General features: G+C 42.3%; 1 protein-coding gene across 2 annotated transcripts in view; it reads right to left on the reverse strand.

Moving 5' to 3' along the window:
• The window catches only part of ULK4 (unc-51 like kinase 4), a 685,490-nt gene that overhangs the window by 196,556 nt on the left and 469,812 nt on the right, over nucleotides 1-19,122 (reverse strand). The window lies entirely within an intron of this gene.

Below are 19,122 nucleotides of genomic sequence, written 5' to 3' on the forward strand. Positions count from 1 at the left end.
CCAATGGAACAGAAATAGAAACCCCAGAAATATACAGCCAACTAATTTTTGACAAAGGACACCAGTCCATCCAGGAGCAAAAGAAAATCTCTTTAGCAAGTGGTTCTGGAAAAACTGGGTATCCAACTGCAGAAAGATGAATCTGAACTTCTATCTCTCACCATTAACAAAAATCAACTCAAAATGGATCAAAGATCTAAACCTAAGACCTAAAACTAGAAAAGTACTGGTGTAAAACACTGGGGAAACTCTGGGAGACATTGGAGTAGTCAAAGACTTCTTAAATAAGACTCTCAAAGCACAGGCAATAATCCCCAAAATAGACAAGTGCGATTACAGCAGATTAAGAAGTTTTTGCACAGCAAAGGACACAGTAATTAGTGTGAATTGACAACTGTTGGAATGGTAGAATATTTTTGTAAACTACCCCTCAGATAAGGGAACCAATAACCAGAATACACAGGAAACTCAAGTGGCTGGCCCAAAAATATATTATTAACCCAATTAAAAGATGGAAAAATGCACAGAACAAACAGCTCTCTACGGAAGACAAATGAACGGTCAAAAAGCATATGGAAAAATGCTCAACATCCCTCATCAAGCATACATACCCTCTCCAAATAAAAAGAATATTTCTGGATGATGCTTTTTAAAAAATGTTATACTATGCTAACACTAGTTCAATATACAGTTTTATTTGAAACTGATACTAGGTATATTAGATCATTCGTTACATATTAGACATTTCCTCATCTCCTGAGTGAATTTCAAAACCACAATGCTTAAGGAGTCAGCAGCAACTCTTCTAGTCCAACCACTGGCGTGGAGACAGGAAATGGACATTTAACTGCTTGGTACATCTTTCAAACTGGATAATAAAGGAGCCTTTATATCTGTGTCAATTGGTTCTACTGGTCGCTGCATATGAACATTTCAGAGGCTATCAGCCTAAAACGGCCAAGGCTTGGGAGAGGGCCAGGCAGCCATGTTCTTCGACTCTAATTAGAAACAACCCTAAGGGTGTCAGAAACCCCAGGCCCCGATGGCTTCTACAACAGAGAGGCATAATCCAGCTTCTTCAGGAAGGACACCAAGATGAATTCCATTTAGCAAATGTCACAGAAAACATAGATGCAAAATTTTTTCATCTGCTTGATATAGCACCAGGTGCCAAGACATAGAACTTACTGAGTCTGAAAGTAGAAAAGCAGCATTTTTTAAGTTCAACATGAGTTCAACATGAAGTTTTATGCCCTGTTAAGTCATATCTAGCTGTTTATTTTGGAGGGGAAAAAAAACGTTTATTATAGCACTACGGAGCTAATTTATTGCAACAGGAAAGCCAACAAACTGTTCTTAGTCTCCTCTTAACAGAAGGGCATACTGACCTTTGCTGGCAGAATTAAAGAGTGAATTGTGTTGATAACAGCTACTGTGAAAAGCTCAGAATCTCAGAGCTGGTGAATATTTATGAAGTTTTCTCACTGCATGGGCCACTGGCAGGGAAGGTGGGAAGAACATGTACTTCTAAGACATCTAAGACGCTTGGTGTTACCTATCAGATTTGACTCTGGGATTTCAAATTCTAAATTAAAAAAAAAAAGTTACTGTTCACTAAAAATGATAAGGTATATTAGAAAAAACGCTCAACATTCTGAAGCTCAAATCATACTCTAGATACTTTTTCCATCTGGGGGAAATAACATCACACACTTCTAGAGTGGAAAGAGGTGGCATAGCTACTGCCTAGCTTTGCTTCCAGTCTTTACACACCACAGTCTGGGCAGAGCAAGAGGGCACCAGTCCCCGCTGATGCAAGGTAAGAGAAGTCTTTTTCTATTCAAGCCACTGTTGCATAGACAACAGCGTCCAAGGCTCAGGCTCAGTGCCTCTTGCCCCACCCCATCTCGTGAACGTTCAATCATTCTGTTTGATCACTTGTGCCCAGATCACAATAGGAACGTTCTGAACGGCATCATTGTCAGGCCAAGTGCATATCGGGATGCTAGCTCTCCAAGGAGGCAAACCAAGGTTAAGACTTCAAATTCTAGTGAAATGAGTATCAAACAGTATCGATGAGTGATGTTTTGAAGGGATATAAGGGAGAGATTCTGTTTATTTTTACTCAACCTTTTTTTAGAGGACTCAGGAACTAAATTCTGGCAGAACCGAAGGCCAGTGAAGAAGAGTCATAGAAAATCATGTGCAAACATGGCTTGGGGTTTGGAGAAGGGGAATAGGGGAGTAAGAGAGGAGTAGAGCCTCATTTCAAGGGAGGTGAGTCAGGATCTCAGTTCATTTGTTTACTTTTTCAAAATCAAAGTGACTCTTTAAAAAAAAAACGTATTTATTGTATAAGAAGGGTAGAGGACATGATAAAAAGACAATTTTTAAAAAATATAAAGTCATCCACTAGGCCAGCAGGTGGCATGGAGGTTAAGGCACTGGCTCCCACATTGCTGATTTCAGGGTTTGAGTCCCAGACACGAAGACTATAAAACGGGACTGGGTGCATGTGCATGTATGCCCCAAATCCTGAGAGGAGACTGGAGGAGAAGGAAGTTTGTAGTGTAGCCTTCCCCCCAGGGAGTAATTTCTCACTTACTCCCCCCCCCACATACACACACACACAAATACACACACACACACACACACACACACACGCACGCACCCTACAGCAAGCACGCAAATAAATACATAAATCTCCAGAAAGACTCTCTTAAGCCTTTGGTGTGATTCCACTCTCACGTCTCTTCTTGCACTTTGAATATACATATAGAGAGTAACATAAATCAGAGCATAGTATAACTTGGGGTTGTAACTATATTCGGGAACTTGGTATATCTTATTCATACTTTCAACAATTGCTTATGGAGACCTTAGTATGGCTATCCCAACAGCAGAGAGAAATGGAGGAGAAGGGACTGTGATGTGACCCCTTCCCGTTGAGGTGTGCTTGCCCTCACTCTCGCTCTCACTCTCTTTTTTTCAGACTCTCTCTGCTGTGCATATGCACCCTCTGGCAATTAAAGCAAAAAAAAAAAAAAAATCCTCATTGTTCCACATAAAATTTACCCACTCATAATGATGATGTTTTTGTTGCCTTGAGGCCTTGATGTTTTTAATCAAGTAGAGTATATTGGGAACAAGGAATAAAGTACACTCTTAACCATTTAATTAGGTAGGCCTGTGTTTCACAGTTCCATGTTCGATTCTTCTTTCCCTCTAACCGCCACCTCCCATTCCTTCTTCTCTCACTCCATCCAGTTTTGTTCCATTCGTGAAATGCATTCCTATTAAAGCATTACTACTTGAAAGAAGGCTTACAAAGCAGACAATGAGAATGCTGGGGTGTGGGTCATCAAGGGGTGGGAATAATTTTTCTGGAGGGTTTTTAACTTTCTGACATCCCTCATGTCCCACCACGTAGCGTATGGTTTCCTGCTCAAAGCAGGCAGCCTTGACCAATAAAGAAATGCTATTTAAAAAAAAAAAAAAAAAAAAAAAAAAAGAGCCACCACATTGCTACATTACAACCATTTCAAGACAAAGCCATTAAAAGTAGTGGGATGGCCAGCAGGTTGCGTGGTGGTTAAGGCACTGGACTCCCACATGGCCAACTGTGGTTCGAGTCCTGGATGCGGTGGTTTAATTTCTCTCTCTCTCTCTCTCTCTCTCTCTCTCACTCTCTCACTCTCACTCTGTGTGTGTGTCTGCTGTGGGTACATGCCCTATGGCAAATTGAAATATAATAATGATAATAAATATAATTATAAAAAGACATTTAAAAATAAAACACATTTAAAAAAATAAATAGAATGGAGAAAACAGACCTGCAGGTCTGACATATTCATCTACTAAAGCTCCCACATATAAACACTGTATATCAGAGGCACAGAGATCCTCCCATCAGTAAAGAGTACCAGGGGCCAGCAGGTGGTATAGTAATTAAGGCATTGGACTCCCACATGGCTGACTGTGGTTCAAATTCTGGACCTGGCAGCTTGAAACTCATGCCAGGTGCTTGTATGTGCATGCCCAAAACCCTGAGAGGAGAATGGAGAAGAGATGTGGCATGAACATCCTCCCTGGGAGGTGAGACACCTTCTCTCTCTCCGTATCTGTCTGTCTCTTTGGTGAGTGTATGTGCCCTACGGGGGGAAAAAATAAACTAAAAAATAATAAAAGAAAAGGGTACTGGAAGAAAACCAAGATGGTTGACTGGAGGAACTCAGCACTCATCTCCTTCCCAATGAAGGAACAAAATGATAAATAATTAGATTGATTTAAAATCGAGTGCTCAAAAGAGAGCGTTGGGATAAAGCAGGAAACAACTAAAGCCTCTAAAAGCATAAGGACTCAGGATAACAGCAAATGGGAGGAGTGAAGCAGCCTCCTGGGCTCTGTCAGAGCAAGGAGAGACTCCCGGTTGTTGGTAAAGGACAAGCAAGACATCCCCAGGAGTCCCTACTGCCACCATGGATGACAACTGTCCTCACGTAGGAGCACCACACAGCCCCCATGAACTGTAAGCCCTGTATACGGAAATTCCTGAAACTCAGGGCTGCATCACTCCAGGGACGGAACATGCCCAGGAATAGCCCCACCTGCTGGCCCTAAACAGCTAGAACACGACGCCATTTTTTTTTTTTCTCTTTAAATGTTGGGGGAAAAGGAATGGAAGACAACTGAATATAGCAGAGATAGTGTAATAAGAGAGTAGGAAAGGGCAGATGGTCAAACATGGGGTTAAAAAACATACATATACATATGTATGAAAGTAGAAATGGAATATTATTGATGATAACATGCATGATTATTCTAGATGGGAAACCACATTTAGTATGTTGTGATGATGCTCAGGGAATGAATGTTAAGTAATTTAAAAAAAAAGTTGCAGGAGAAAAAAATAAAACAGTAAAACTGTTTGTATCGAAATTTTTAAAAATGCATATTTGATGACGATGCCATTTTGACAGCATAGCCACTACTGAATTGCCCTCTATCCTGATGGCCTCTGGACCTCTGCATCTCTGAGGCCACGTGGACACCTTATCCATGTCCATACAAGTGGTCGAAGTGCTGCCGACCCAGCTAGACTGTGCTACAGCTGGAACACATGTGCACTCACTGAGAACTGCGGTGGACACTGCCACCCTTGCTGATGTGGGAGAAAGCACTCCCTTCTCTCTCTCTCTCTCTCTCATCTTTCTCTCCCTCATAGAAGAAACAAACTTAAAAGAAAGTGCTCCAATCCCCACAGAGCCATTGGCATGGTTGTAGAAAAAGGGGCAGTCTCATACACTGGTGGCGGGGATGTAAATTAGTTCAACCATTATGGAAAACAGTAAGGAGGATCTTTAAAATGAAAAACAGTACCATCTTATGATCCAGTAATCCCACTACTGAGTATATAGCCAAAGGAAAGGAAATAAGTAAGGCAATGAGATATCCACACTCCCCTATTTACTGTAACACTATTAATAAGAGCTAATATAAAGCATCAACCTGAATGCCCAACAGCCAAATTCACACACACACGCAGACACAGGAGGGAATATTATTCAGCCATGAAAAAGGATGAAATCCAGTCATTTGAGGCAACACAGATATCCTAGAAGAAATAATGCTAAATAAAATAAACCAGGCACTTAAAGACAAATATCTGTGTCTGTACCCGAGTGGAAGCTAAAAGGTTCAATTGCAGAGAAGCAGAGAGCAACAGTTAATACCAGAAGCTGGAGGGGCAAAGGAGGAGTAGGGGATGGTGATAAACTTGTTAACAGATACAAGAACACAGGCAGGTCAAGGGAATGGTTTCTGGAACACCATGGCACACGAGAGTAATGATAGCTGGAGACAATTCAGTGCATAATTCACAGTAGTTAACAGAGTAGATTTTAAATGTGCACAATATAGAAAGTAATGATAAATGTTTGAGATGGTGGATGGATTTGATCATTACACATAAATGCGTGCCTTAAAAATCTGCACTGTCCTCCATAAATATGTATAACTCCTACATAAATTAGAAATGATGGAAATAATAATAATTTTTACAAAAAGAAAATGGTAATGATGCGGTGGTATCTATTTTGACTGTTCGGAGTCTTCTATGCCCACCAGTGCTGCTGGGATCCCAAGGCTGGGGTTTTATATAATGCAGAGCTGCAAGTGGAGTCATTTTCTAAAAACACGTGATCCTGGAGTAGTGCAATGAGCCCTCTGGTACCACTTCTTACCAATCCAAAGAAAGGTCTGCGCTTCTTTCAGGAATACAGGCTGTCCAGTGAATGCCAAGGCAAACCCAGCCAAGAAGAGAGCAACCTCTAGAGAGAGGTCTCGATGATAAGAATTTTAGAGCAGGTGAGTCATCCCCACCTCGCCTCCTAAGAAGGATTAGCTTGGCCATGGCAAGACAGCAGGAAGCAGACAAACTCTCTGGATAAATGTATACCTGAATCTATATCTTACCAGAATTGGTCTGCTCTCAGTCACACTGAGAAAATATACCACATTCGTTAATACTTCACCTCCTCTCTTACATAGATATTAATTGAATCCTTTCTCTGTACCAGGCCCCAAAGTGACACAAATAAATTATGGCTCCTGCCTTCTATTGGCTTACAGTCTAGTGAGAGACAGAAGCATGAAAAAAACAATTTTGGTAGCGTGTAATAAGGAGTGTTAGCACTGGGACCAGCAGTTGTCATAATGGCTATGTCGCTGGACTCTCATGTGGTCGTCTGCAGTTTGAGTCCTGGACCCGGTGGCTTAAACTCACACCAGGCACATATGTGTGCGTGCCCAAGATCCTGAGAGGAGAATGGAGGAGAAGGGATTGTGGCGTGGCCATCCCCCCTGGGGGATGATTTCTCACTTTCTGTCTCTCTGTCTCTCTTTCTGGCGCGTGCATGCACCCTATAGCAAAATAAATAAGTACATAAAAGAAGTGTTAGCGCTGAGGACACTGGATTCAGGGGCAATCAAATCCAGCCTTGATGGGTTTGAGTGGCTTCCTGACAGAAGTGATCCTGCAGCCATGACCTGAAAGCTGAGAGTCAGCCAAGTGAAAGGAGGCAGGGGGAAGGGAGGTCATGGCATGTTGGAAGAACTGAGAGAAGCCGAGATGCAGAAGATGAAGTAGGATAAGGAAACTCAAGAACATGGAACTATAAGGAAGGGTCAGCTTGTTTATGGCTTTGTAAATCTATTAGGAAGTTGGGATTTATCCAAGATGGGGAGGCATTAAAGGATGTTAAGTGGACAAAGGACAAGATGGTTAGCATTTTGGCAACTCGCTCTGCCTTTACTGTGGGGAAGATAATGAAGGGGGCAAGAACAGGCAGGGGAGCCAGCTCTACTGCTCCTGTGGTCCCACATCTGCAAGAAGATGGTGGAGGCATTCACGACCGTATTCATGGCAATAGCGGGGAACGAGAGCCCACGACAAAGTTGGGAGGCAGAACTGCCAGGTGCCGGATGGTGAGGGCGAGGAGGGGACCAGGATGAGCTCACATTCTTGGCTTGAGCAGCTGAGTTTCTAGGAAGTTAACTGCAGTTACTGCAAGATAGAACACGAGAAGAAATGGTTGCTTCGTTTTTAGGTTTTTGCCAGAGGTGCATGGTTTTGCCGGAGAGACGATGAGAGGGAAAGTATCAGCTCACTTTCTGGGGGCATGGCCATGCCACAATCCCTTCATTTTCATTCTCCTAGGATTCTATGCACACATGCTCAAGAGCCTGGCATGATTTTCTTTTTCTTTTTCTTTCTCTTTTTCTTTATTTTTTCTTGGAGAGGTTTTTTCTATAGGGCTTGTGCGCTCGCCAGAAAGACAGAAGAGACAGAGAGACAGAAAGTGTGAAATCACCCCCTCAGGAGGGATGGGCACGCCACAATCCCTTCTCCTCCTTTCTCCTCTTGGGATCTTGGGCACACATGCACATGTGTGCCCATGGCATGACTTTAAGTCACCGGGTCTGGGACTCGAACCATGGTTGACTACGTGGGAATCCAGCAACATAGCCATTATGCTAACTACTGGTCCCAAGCCTGGCATGATTTTCAAGCAGCCAGGTCCAGGCCCTGAACTGCTGTCAGCCATGTGGAAGTCCAGCACCTTAACCATCATACCACCTGCTGGTCCCAAGGAGAAATAGTTTTGAGGAAGTGATTATGAGCTGGTTTTAACTCTGCTGAATCTGAGGTGTTTATGGTGCATCCAGTGGAAATGTTCAGCGGGCAGATGGGCAGTGGCTAATCAGAAAGAGGGGAATTACTATTTAATGGAAGAGTGACACCTTAGATGAGCTGCTTAGCACTCGACTAATAACATAACCAATCTCTTGTGTTTGATTTAAAAAAGACTACTTGGTACCTCTGGGCTCCATTACCAGAAACCATAATATCCATGAACTATTACCTATATTTCATGCCACCAACTACGAAGATAGCAGGGAACAAAATGAACAGATAAGCCCAAGTCCACTACCATTAACCGAGGAAAATCAGCTCAAGTATTTTTTAAAAGAAGAAATTAAACAATGAAAAATATAAGTTGATTTTTCCAATACTTTGCTTTAATTTCTTTTTACTTTAATAATTTATTTTTAAGATTGGCATTGCAGGACCAGCAGATTGCATAATGGTTATGTCACTGGACTCCCATGTGGTCGACCATGGTTCAAGTCCCGGACCTGGTGACTTAAAACTCACACACCAGGTGCATGTGTGTGCTTGCCTAAGATTCCAAGAGGAGGATGGGGGCAAAGAGAGTACAGTGTGGCCATCCCCCCGGGGGATGATTTCTCACTTTCTGTCTCTCTCTGTCTCTTTGACGAGTGCATGTACCCTACAGTCAAAAGAAAAAAAAAATCTCTCTCTAAAAAGAAAAAATATTTTGGCCAACCATTTGCTTTATCCTTCCTTCAGGAGACACAGCCAACTCACCATGTTCTATATTAGCCATACCTTACATTAATTATGGTGGAGAGTTTGAAATTCCCCTGACACTCTCACTGCATACAGAACTTCGCATATAGGTGAGCGTAGGAATTTTATAAGGGAGGGAGAGTCTAGAATCATTAGATTCCCAAAACAGACTAAGAATCACTACCTTGTGTACACCTATTTCATTATTATCCTCCTAGAGTGTGTGTTATAAATATAGGTCATAAATTACAGGTTGACAGGTTTCATATCCCCTGAAGGATAAGGTCTACCTTCATAGGTCCGTGTCTGGAAAGAACCTCAAAAGCTACCAAGTGCGTTCTCTTGCCTTTAGGCCAAATGCCTCCAAGATGAAAACAGAAAGTCTGTTTATTTTTCCCTATGGGAAAGCAATTCTAGCACCTCATTCTGTAACCTATTACATTTTTAACAACCACTGTAAAATTTATCTTCGGTCTGAATGCGCTCTAGTTTAGGTACTCAATAGCCTTATTACTATTTTTCTTCACTTTATACACAACTATAAATGCGTGTTCATCTTTTCCAGAGAAGACATATGGCAGTGTTTTTGTCACAGGCCATTTTTAAACCTAATAGCTCTGGTGATAAATGTGTACATACACAATGACGCTCACATGCATTAGGCAGACGTCTGGCCCATATACTAGAACCCAAGTGTGACCTGGTTACTAGTAATGGCAGTTCAGTTTTCCAAAGAGAAGGGGGAACCTCTCAGAGGACAAATCTATCCCCCCTCTCAGTGCTGGGGCAACATCGCCAGGAGGCTCCAGGGCTCTAAGAGTGCCCATCAAAGAGGCTGTTCCAGGAGAAATCCGGGGAATGGCAGAAGACTTATTAGCAGTTGACAGTAATTTTAAAAAAAAATCTAACTACATGCTATTACATGTGCAAATATTCAAGGTAGGAACCCATAAGACAATTCGGAAAAGGACAAGCCACAGAAGGGGGCCTTTTGAGAGAATTTATGAACACGGATGGGAGGTGTCTATAAGGAAGATTCCAGAAATCTGCCTCAGAGGCTCCTGAGCTGAACCAAGGGGTAGCATTTTAGGTAGCCAGGGTGAAAAGGGGACAAAGGAAGGAGTGCTAGACTCAGCCTCAGAGGCACAGGCAAAAACATACTGAACTGTAGGGCTGTAAACCACAAGGGCAACCATGGGTTTGAATCCCTGGCCAACCAACTTGAAACAGGTCAGGCACATTCATGTGTACCCAAGATCCTGAGGAGCTAGAGGTTGGAGGAAGGGTATGAGAAGTGTGAGAAGCAACTCTTGAAGATGTCCCTCTCTCCCACACATGTGCATACCTACTCACTCTGGAATCGTCAGAAGGTTCGAGCATTTGCCAGCAATGAGTGACTGAGAGAGGAGGAAAGCACGTCCCAACGGCGCATGATCTCACTGCAATCCTGTCTCTTCCGTTTCTCCATCCTGTCAAGATTTGGGGCACACACACACACACATGCTTGGTGCATTTTCCAAGTCACCAGGGTAGGAATTCAGACTGTGGCCAGCCATTTGGGACCCAGTTCTTTGAACCACTGTGCTACAAGAGCAGCTCTGCACACCTGCTCCCGATTGTGAATAAAATAAACTTAAAAGAAAAAGTGCTCACTAAGGGTAGGAGTGATGATTTCCAACAACAACAGATAAAGCTAAAAACCAGGCATAAGATAATATGATCAAAGGGGACAATTTTAGTGATATAACACTTGAGAACAGTCAAAGTTTAGAGAGAAAGCAATTCGTTGATGGAACGTGACCAGTACCAGGGAGGCCCCCTCCCATCTCTCAGCTCATTTCATCTTCTGAGGCTCAGAGACAAAGAGTGTCTCATCTAGGACTCTGCAGCGGGTGGCAGCAGAGCTCTCCTTACACCTTAGATTTCTGACTCAAGTCCAGGGCCCCTCCACCCACCTGGCCATCTATAGCTTAGTATCATATCATGTTCTAATCCGAGTGCTTAGGTTGCGGTTCCATGTGGGAAATGGGCTGCACGGATCTCAGGAACCACTTGCAGCACAAACCGACGAACCGTCCTATGTTCCTAAAGTTGAACCAAACGAAACCATCAGTTTCGTAGGCCAGCTGTGATCAGACATTGGCACCCGTGTGTGGCCCAGTGTAATAGAACAGAGTTAGAAAGAATGAGGAGAGGTGTGAGAACCAAATCTAGAGCCCCAAGTAGTACCCCGCTGTGTTTAAATCTTCGAAAATGCAGGACAAAATAGTGAGAGAAGAGTACATAAAACATACTAAATACATTTTAAATATGAAATCTTCAAATGCCAACACAAAGATCTTTTCATATTTTAAGTTCCAAACTGACCTCCCTCTCTTATGGCTGGAATTCCTAAAGTCAGACTTCCACTGGAACTTTCTGATGCATGCTAACCTGTTCAATAGCACACCTGTGTTTCTGAAGAGACCCACCTCTCTGCTTCAAGCTCCTGGTTCCTTGTTCTTCATCTATTTCAGAACCTCTAGGAAGTTCTCCAGGTGAACCCCAGACCACTTTGGGGGTACAGAATAAAATCTGCATTTCAAGTTCTAGTTACTGCTTATCCCAGGGATTTTTCCATTATGGTCTATTTTGGCTTGTAGATTAGGTTACCAGGGACAGATGGCTGCTCACCAAACGATTCTGAAAAAGGCAGATTCCTCCGGGAGAGGGAATGGGACTGTCTCCTCCACTCCCTCTGAGATTTAAGTCTAACCTCTCAAGCTCTGATGACAGTGCAGTCGGAGCAGTTGCTACAAGCAGTATAAGCAAACCTAAGAGCACCAGAGTCACTCTGTGCTACTGTTTTCGACATTTTGAAGGCATAGCTTAATCATTTATATCTCCTAATTAACTCTGCTAAGGAAGTAGATCAAACTATGTGAGTATAAAATGAGTTCTTTTATCCTCCCTATACAAAAATACTTTGTGAAGTCTACAAGCATTCTAGGTTTTCATTTATGTGTTTGTCATCATCCTTGGTACAAAAGAAGAAAAGGACCACCTCCATTCAGAACATCTCCTTGAACTATGGAACATACATATGAAATGACTGCACTTTTTAGCTAAGAATATCTTCTATTCATGAAAATCTCCAACACTTTAAACAAACAAATAAGAAAACAATATTGGCTTTCTAATCAAATTCTTTTTCATCCAGAAAATTATCAATCACGTATTAAAGTTAAGATTTTAATGTATTTGAAGTAAATCCAGAGGCCAAGTATACTTTTGCAAGGAAAAACATAGACTTGGAGGACAGACATCTAACTCTTCTAGTCTGTATTTTTATTTTCTAAATTATTATTATTTAAGTTTTACTTAATTTTTAAAATTACTATTATTGTTTGCTATAGTGCACATGCATTCACCAGAGAGAGGCAGACAGAGAGAGAAAGAAGGAAAGTGAGAATGCAAGCTGCCAGGTCCAGGACTCGAACTGTGATCGCCATGTGGGAGTCTAGCGCCTTAGCCACCACGCCCCCTGCTGGCCCGTCTAGTCTAAGTTTTTAACCTCTAATTTTCAGAGTCCTTACTTGTAGGGTGAGGATGGGCTTTACTTAAGAGAAAAAGAAGACCTAAACAAGATTGAAGGTATTAAGAGCCGCATCTAGTTCTCTGTCAGCACTGGCTAACAGTGGTACAACTGTTACCACTTTTTACACAGCCTACTTGTTGAGCACTTCCGGTGTGCCAGGTACTGCTCATTTAATTCCCCAAATAACATAATGCTCTGGATAGCATCGTTCCCTCCGTTTTACAGATGAGAGAACTGTGCTAAGTAGAAATACTGCTATATAATAAACTAAGAAACTAGGTAAAAATATTGCCATATAACATTTGCCAAAGGTCACATAGTGGCAAGTAAGTGGCAGAGTTAGGTTGAGCCCCTACACATAAATTCTATGCAAAACTGTACTTCTTTTCTTGTCTCTTCTCTTTTTTTCTTTTCTTTTCTTTTTGCCAGAAGGTGCATGCGCTTGCCGGGGAGAGGGAGAGGGAGAGGGTGAGGGAGAAGGAGATGGGGGGAGGACAGGAGAAAATGAAAATGCACCACTCATAAGGAACGGTCACGGTGCAATCCAATGCCCTCCACTTCTCCTTCTGGGATTTTGGGCATGCCCGTACATGTACCCCACGTGTTTTTCAGGCTTCCGGGTTGAGGACTTGGACTGCACACTCAGTTGTGTGGAATCCAGTGGCCTCGACCACTCTGCCGTGGGCTGGCCCAGAAAACTGTCTTTCGTAACTGCTGTCGTTATTCTTGTTTCACTCATATCTACTCCTCCTATTTCACCTTTCCTGTCAGTTCTGATTGCCGATGCCATGGAATATGAATAGCATAGAAAAATTCCACCTGAGAAGGCACGACTGAATATTAATTCAGCAATTTATACAGTAAATTGGAAAAACATGAAGTTGAAACCACTTAAACTTAATTAATATATTTCCAGAAAACAATATTGGCAAATTTTGTAGGCACTAAAATTAAGCACTGAAAACAGTTTCTTTGGAAAGTAATTCAGGGGTCAGCTCCATGACCTGGTGGTTAAGACAGCCAGATCCCATGTGACTAATCCCACAGTTTAAGTCCTGGCCTCAGCGGCTTCAGAAACACAGTGGGTGCATGTGCATGTATGTCTAAATTCCCACAGGATAAAAAAGTGGAGTAGAAAAGATTGTGGTATGGTATGGATTGGGGGGTATTTTCTCCCTCTCCTCCTTCCCTTTCTGTCTCTCTGGCAAATGTACATGCCCTATAAGGGAGAAAAAAATAAAGAAAAAGAAAAAAGGTAATTCAACTTACTTTTACTTTTAATATACTTAGAAATAAAGTTCGTATTTAAAAATAACTTAAAATAAAAATATTGGCAAACAAATACCTAATAAGATGCTCAATATTACTGGCAACTATAGAAATGCAAATTAAAACCACAGTAAGACATCACCATACCTTTTAAGATGGCAAATATTTTTTTAGAGAGAGATTTTTACTATAGGATGCGTGCACTTGCCAGAGAGACAGGGAGAGGCAGAGGGTGAGAAATCAGCCCCCAGGGGGATGGCAACACCATAATTCCTTCTCCTCCATTCTCCTCCCAGGATCTTGGGTATGCATACACACGTCTGGTATGAGTTTCAAGTCACCGGGTCAAGGATTTGAACAAGGGTCAACTACATGGGAGTCCAGCAACATAACCATTATGCCATCTGCTGGTCCCAGAAAAAAATTGCTTTTCATAATTTATTTAAAAAGAACTGACAATATCTGGAACAATTACAACACTCACCTACCATTGCTAGTAGGAGTTAGCTATCACTTATCAGCCATGTGACATTGGAGGTTGTTAGATTCCCTAATATTGGATCATCTTTACTTTCTGGAACAAACTCGGTTTCATAGCTGTGCCAATTATCCATCTATTGCCACTCAGCTCCAAATTCACCCTTTCAGTACATGCTCTTTACTAATGGGCAGAATTTCTTTAAGCACCCTTTCTTCAACGTGAGCCCATACGTTAACTCTGCTCAGTGAAAGGCACTAGATGTGCACTGCAGGAGTCAGAGGCCCTCCTGATGGTTCCGATGGCTGCACTGTTGATAAGAAACGTGGATGTGATAGCATCGGTGATGAGCTGCCTTACCCAGGTAACCAGATTGCAAGGTCCCACAGCACCCTCCGCTCTAGACTAGCCTGGGATCGTCATCCCTTTACCTTTCCAACAAGGCAGCTGTGCATTCCAGGTTTCCTGAATGCACTGGTACTCTGACCCCCCTGGCTGTCAACCTCCTGCAGAGATCGGTCTCCTATGGTCTTCCCTGTAAGCACTGGGTCCTCTAGGCCTTCCAGCCACAGTGGCATGCTGCCTCCTCTGTGTGCCTGCCCACTGGCTCAAGATGTATCCCAGAGGGTTGCTTCCCACTTTCCTAGCGACTGTGGAAAAGCATTAGCCCTGGCGACCCAGCAAACTCTTACACAACCCAGCAAACTCTTGCACTGTCCTGAGGTCTGCAGCCAGACCTTCACTAATACGATCTGACCTGCAATCCTGGGGAGGAGCTCTCCTGTAAGTTTGGCCTTTCGGGGTCTCTGCCCTCAGCTTTGGGCTAAGCACACAGAGTTCTCTGAAAATCTTACAGTTACTCTTCTATCTTCGCTTACTTCTTTATATTAAAATTCATCTGTTTAAATCTCTGTGTGGTCTCATGATTAAACCCAGACTAACAGCCAAAATCTCTTATTTTATGTACTCATGGATAGTATTTGCTAATAGTGAATTTTCAATTGTTTTACTTTCCTTCTAGTTTTATGGTATTACAGTTAAAGAATATGGTCTACGTAATTCCTACTTATTGGAATTTGCTGATATTCTTTAAACATAATACATGGTCAACTTTTCAGAGAGATTTTCCAGAAAATTGAAGAGACATAATCTCTATTTTCAAAGTGCGAAGATAAAATATTACTATTAAATAAATCGAATTAAAGTATTTGTAGCTTACAGGGGCTAACAAATGTCTTCTGCAAAGAGCTGGAGAGTAAGTAATAAACACTTGTGGATTTTAGGGTCCCTGTTCCAGCTACTCAGTTGTACCACTGAGGTACAAAAGCACCCATAGATAAAATGCAATAAATTTTCTATGTGGCCGTGCTCCCCATAAAACTTAATTTGGGGAAAAAAAATCCAGGTTTAGCTGGCATAGTTTGCTATGTCTCTGCTCTATGTCATTATGTACCTCACTTGATCTGTCCAGTAATTAGAAAAATTTGTTAAAGTTTCTTAGTACGCTCTCTTTCCCACTATACATGATGGCAGGCGATAAAGCTGCAAAGCAGGATACTAAGGAGAAGAAACCTGAAGCCAAGAAGGCTGATGCCAGTGGCAAGGTTAAAAAGGATGACCCCAAGGCTAAAAAGCCCAAGAAGGGGAAGCCCCATTGCAGCCCCATTGCAGCCAAAACTCTGTCCTAGTCCGGGGCATTGGCAGATACTCCCGGTCTGCCATGTATTCCAGGAAGGCCATGTACAAGAGGAAATACTCGGCCACTAAATCCAGGATTGAAAAGAAAAAGAAGGAGAAGGTTCTCGCGACTGTCACAAAATCGGTTGGTGGAGACAAGAATGGTGGCACCCAGGTGGTTAAACTGCGCAAAATGCCTAGGTATTATCCTACTGAAGATGTGCCTCGAAAGCTGTTGAGCCATGGCAAAAAACCCTTCAGTCAGCATGTGAGAAAGCTGCGAGCTAGCATCACTCCTGGGACCATTCTGATCATCCTCACTGGACGCCACAGAGGCAAGAGAGTGGTTTTCCTGAAGCAGCTGAGCAGTGGCTTGCTCCTTGTAACTGGACCGCTGGTTCTCAATCGAGTTCCACTGCGTAGAACACACCAGAAATTCGTCATTGCCACCTCCACGAAAATTGATATTAGCAAAGTAAAAATCCCAAAGCACCTTACCGATGCTTACTTCAAGAAAAAGAAACTGCGGAAGCCCAGACACCAGGAAGGTGAGATCTTCGACACAGAGAAGGAGAAATACAAGATTTCAGAGCAGCGCAAGATTGATCAGAAAGCTGTGGCTTCGCAAATTTTGCCAAAAATCAAAGCTGATCCTCAGCTCCAGGGCTACCTGTGATCCGTGTTTGCCCTTACAAATGGAGTCTATCCTCACAGATTGGTGTTCTAGATTTTTTTGCCAAGAACCTAATTAAATAACTGATCATAAAAAAAAAAAAAGTTTCTTAGTACTATCTTGTTTCTTGGATTTTTCCCTGTATATTTTTGGTCTTTCTCTTTGTAGGTATTTTCATGCTCTGACATTTGATGCAAAAAAAGATTCATAGCAGTTTATATATTCCTGTGATTTTTTCTTTATATAATACTTCTCGTGTCCTGTCTTTGTCTTGTTAAAAGTTATTTGCATTGGGACCAGCAGTTAGTGTAATGGCTATGTCGCTGGACTCCCACGTAGTTGACCACGGTTTGCATCTCGGACCCGGTGGCTTAAAACTAACGCCGGGTGTGTGTGCGCACATGCCCAAGATCCCAAGAGGAGAATGGGGGAGAAGGGACTGTGGCGTGGCCATCCCCCCTGGGGGGTGATTTCTTGCTTTCTATCTCTCTGTCTCTCTCTGGCTGTCTGGTGAGCGCACGTGCCCTATAGTAAAAACCTCTCCAAAAAAAAAAAAATAGTTATTTGCATTAAACCTCTGTCTAGTATAGCAAAACATTTTGACAGAAAATATAAAATAAGGTAATAAAGAACTGTGATAAGTTTTACCATAAGTCTAATTAGAATAAAATCTCAGAATGTAGCAAATACCAAAACCTTTTCTATAGCAGATACATGCGAAATAGTGTCCTAAAAGTTTTATCTGTAATGAATTTTTCATCTGTCTTTTCTTAATCTACTTTTCCTTTTTATTTAACCTTTTTTTTTTTGCTCTAAATATAATTATTTCCTGTATATCACACAGTGTGTCAGTTTACTTATTTACTTTTTTTAGTGTTTTCGATAGGGCACATATGCTGTCGAGAGATAGAATGAAAGGGAAGTGAGAAATCACCCCCCGGAGGTGCACGCGGCAATCCCTTCTCTTCCAGACTCCTCTCAGGATTATGGGCATGCGTACTCAGGTGCCAGGGGTAATTTTCAAGCTGCCAGGTCTGGCGCTCGAACTGTGCAGCCAGTCATGTGGGATCTAGGGCCCGTAACCTCACACCACCTGCTGGCCCTGGTTTACTTATGTAATGTGGCTGTTTTGAGACTTTCATAGTCCCTAGGGTGTGCTGTCTGTATTAGTCTTTCCTCTTTCCTCTCTGTCCTCAGGAGCCTGATACTTTCCGCCCTACTCCCTGCCTACAAGAGAACCAACTGTCAGGATTCAGTCTTGTGCTCTGAACTGGAGTAGTTTTGCTACCTGTCTAGTAACCTCACACAAAGTTTTCCACCCAAGATCCTTCCACTTTGTCAGGGGCATATCCAACTCCCTGGAGTTCCGGGTTATCCCCTCCCTTCTCTGTGAGCCCATTGGCTACGTTTCTGTGACTTCTCTATATCTTACAGGTGATTATTTAATATATAACTCATTATTACATTGCAGTTTTGATTTTTTTTCCCTTTTTTCAATTTCTCCCTCAGCGAAACCAAACCTTGACTTGCTGAATACTATTAAGTCTATAGGATTATTCACCCAAATTGTATTTGCCTTTCTTTGAGCCACAGGGTAGGCAGAGACAAATCCTAGCAGTCTTTAAAGATGGAAGAGCTGTCTGTCTGCCTCTGTGAAGGGTGAAGGTCACACGGGATTCACTTCCCTGGGTTACCTGTACCTTGAATCCTTGGATCCATAACTCTAGAGAGGTTTCCATGAGCTTTATGGAACTCCAGCAACTGACCCTCTGGCTTTACCCGAGGGTGGGTGGGAGCCACGTGTCTATACATTTAAGTCTGGCTAAAACTGTTTAGTTGGCACAAGCTCCAAATTTCTTTTGGAGTGTTTTTTATATGTTCAGTGGTCTTGTGTCGGCTTACCTGTTCTTATTTAATTTCAGCCTTTTCATTCCATTTCTGTTGCAACTGAAGGTGTATGTGCTAGATCCACATCCAGGCTTTCACAGTTCTGAGGAGTCCTGCATGCCAGTATAATTCTAAAATATCTTTCGAAAGGGAATTGATTTCCATAACAATTTCTTCTTCCTTCTAGGGATTCATGTAATTGTTTAGTTCACATTCATTAGAGAAAAAATCATGGCTGCTCCCATAGCCTAGTGTTTAAGGGAGTCAGAGCCTCCATGGCTGACCACAGCTTGAATCTGGTACAAAGAGTTAAAAAACGTGCTGGGTTCGTGTGTATGTGTGAGGGGTTCCAAGACGATGTACAAAAGGAAGAAAAGGGATTGTGACCCGACCACACCCCATTGAGGGTGCGTTTGCCCCTTTCCCTCTCTGATGAAAGCATGTGCCCTCTGACAATTCAAAATAAAAAGGATTATATTTCAGAATCTGCTTTACTTAAATATCTATTTAAATGGATAATAAACCAGCTGATTTTAAAATAAAGCAGAAACTTTGTATTTCCAGGATACATACATATATACATACATATATACATATATATATATATATGTGTGTGTGTGTGTGTGTGT

The sequence above is a fragment of the Tupaia chinensis genome, unplaced genomic scaffold (genome assembly GCF_000334495.1).
Source record: "Tupaia chinensis unplaced genomic scaffold, TupChi_1.0 Scaffold000451_2, whole genome shotgun sequence".
Lineage (NCBI taxonomy): Eukaryota > Metazoa > Chordata > Mammalia > Scandentia > Tupaiidae > Tupaia > Tupaia belangeri.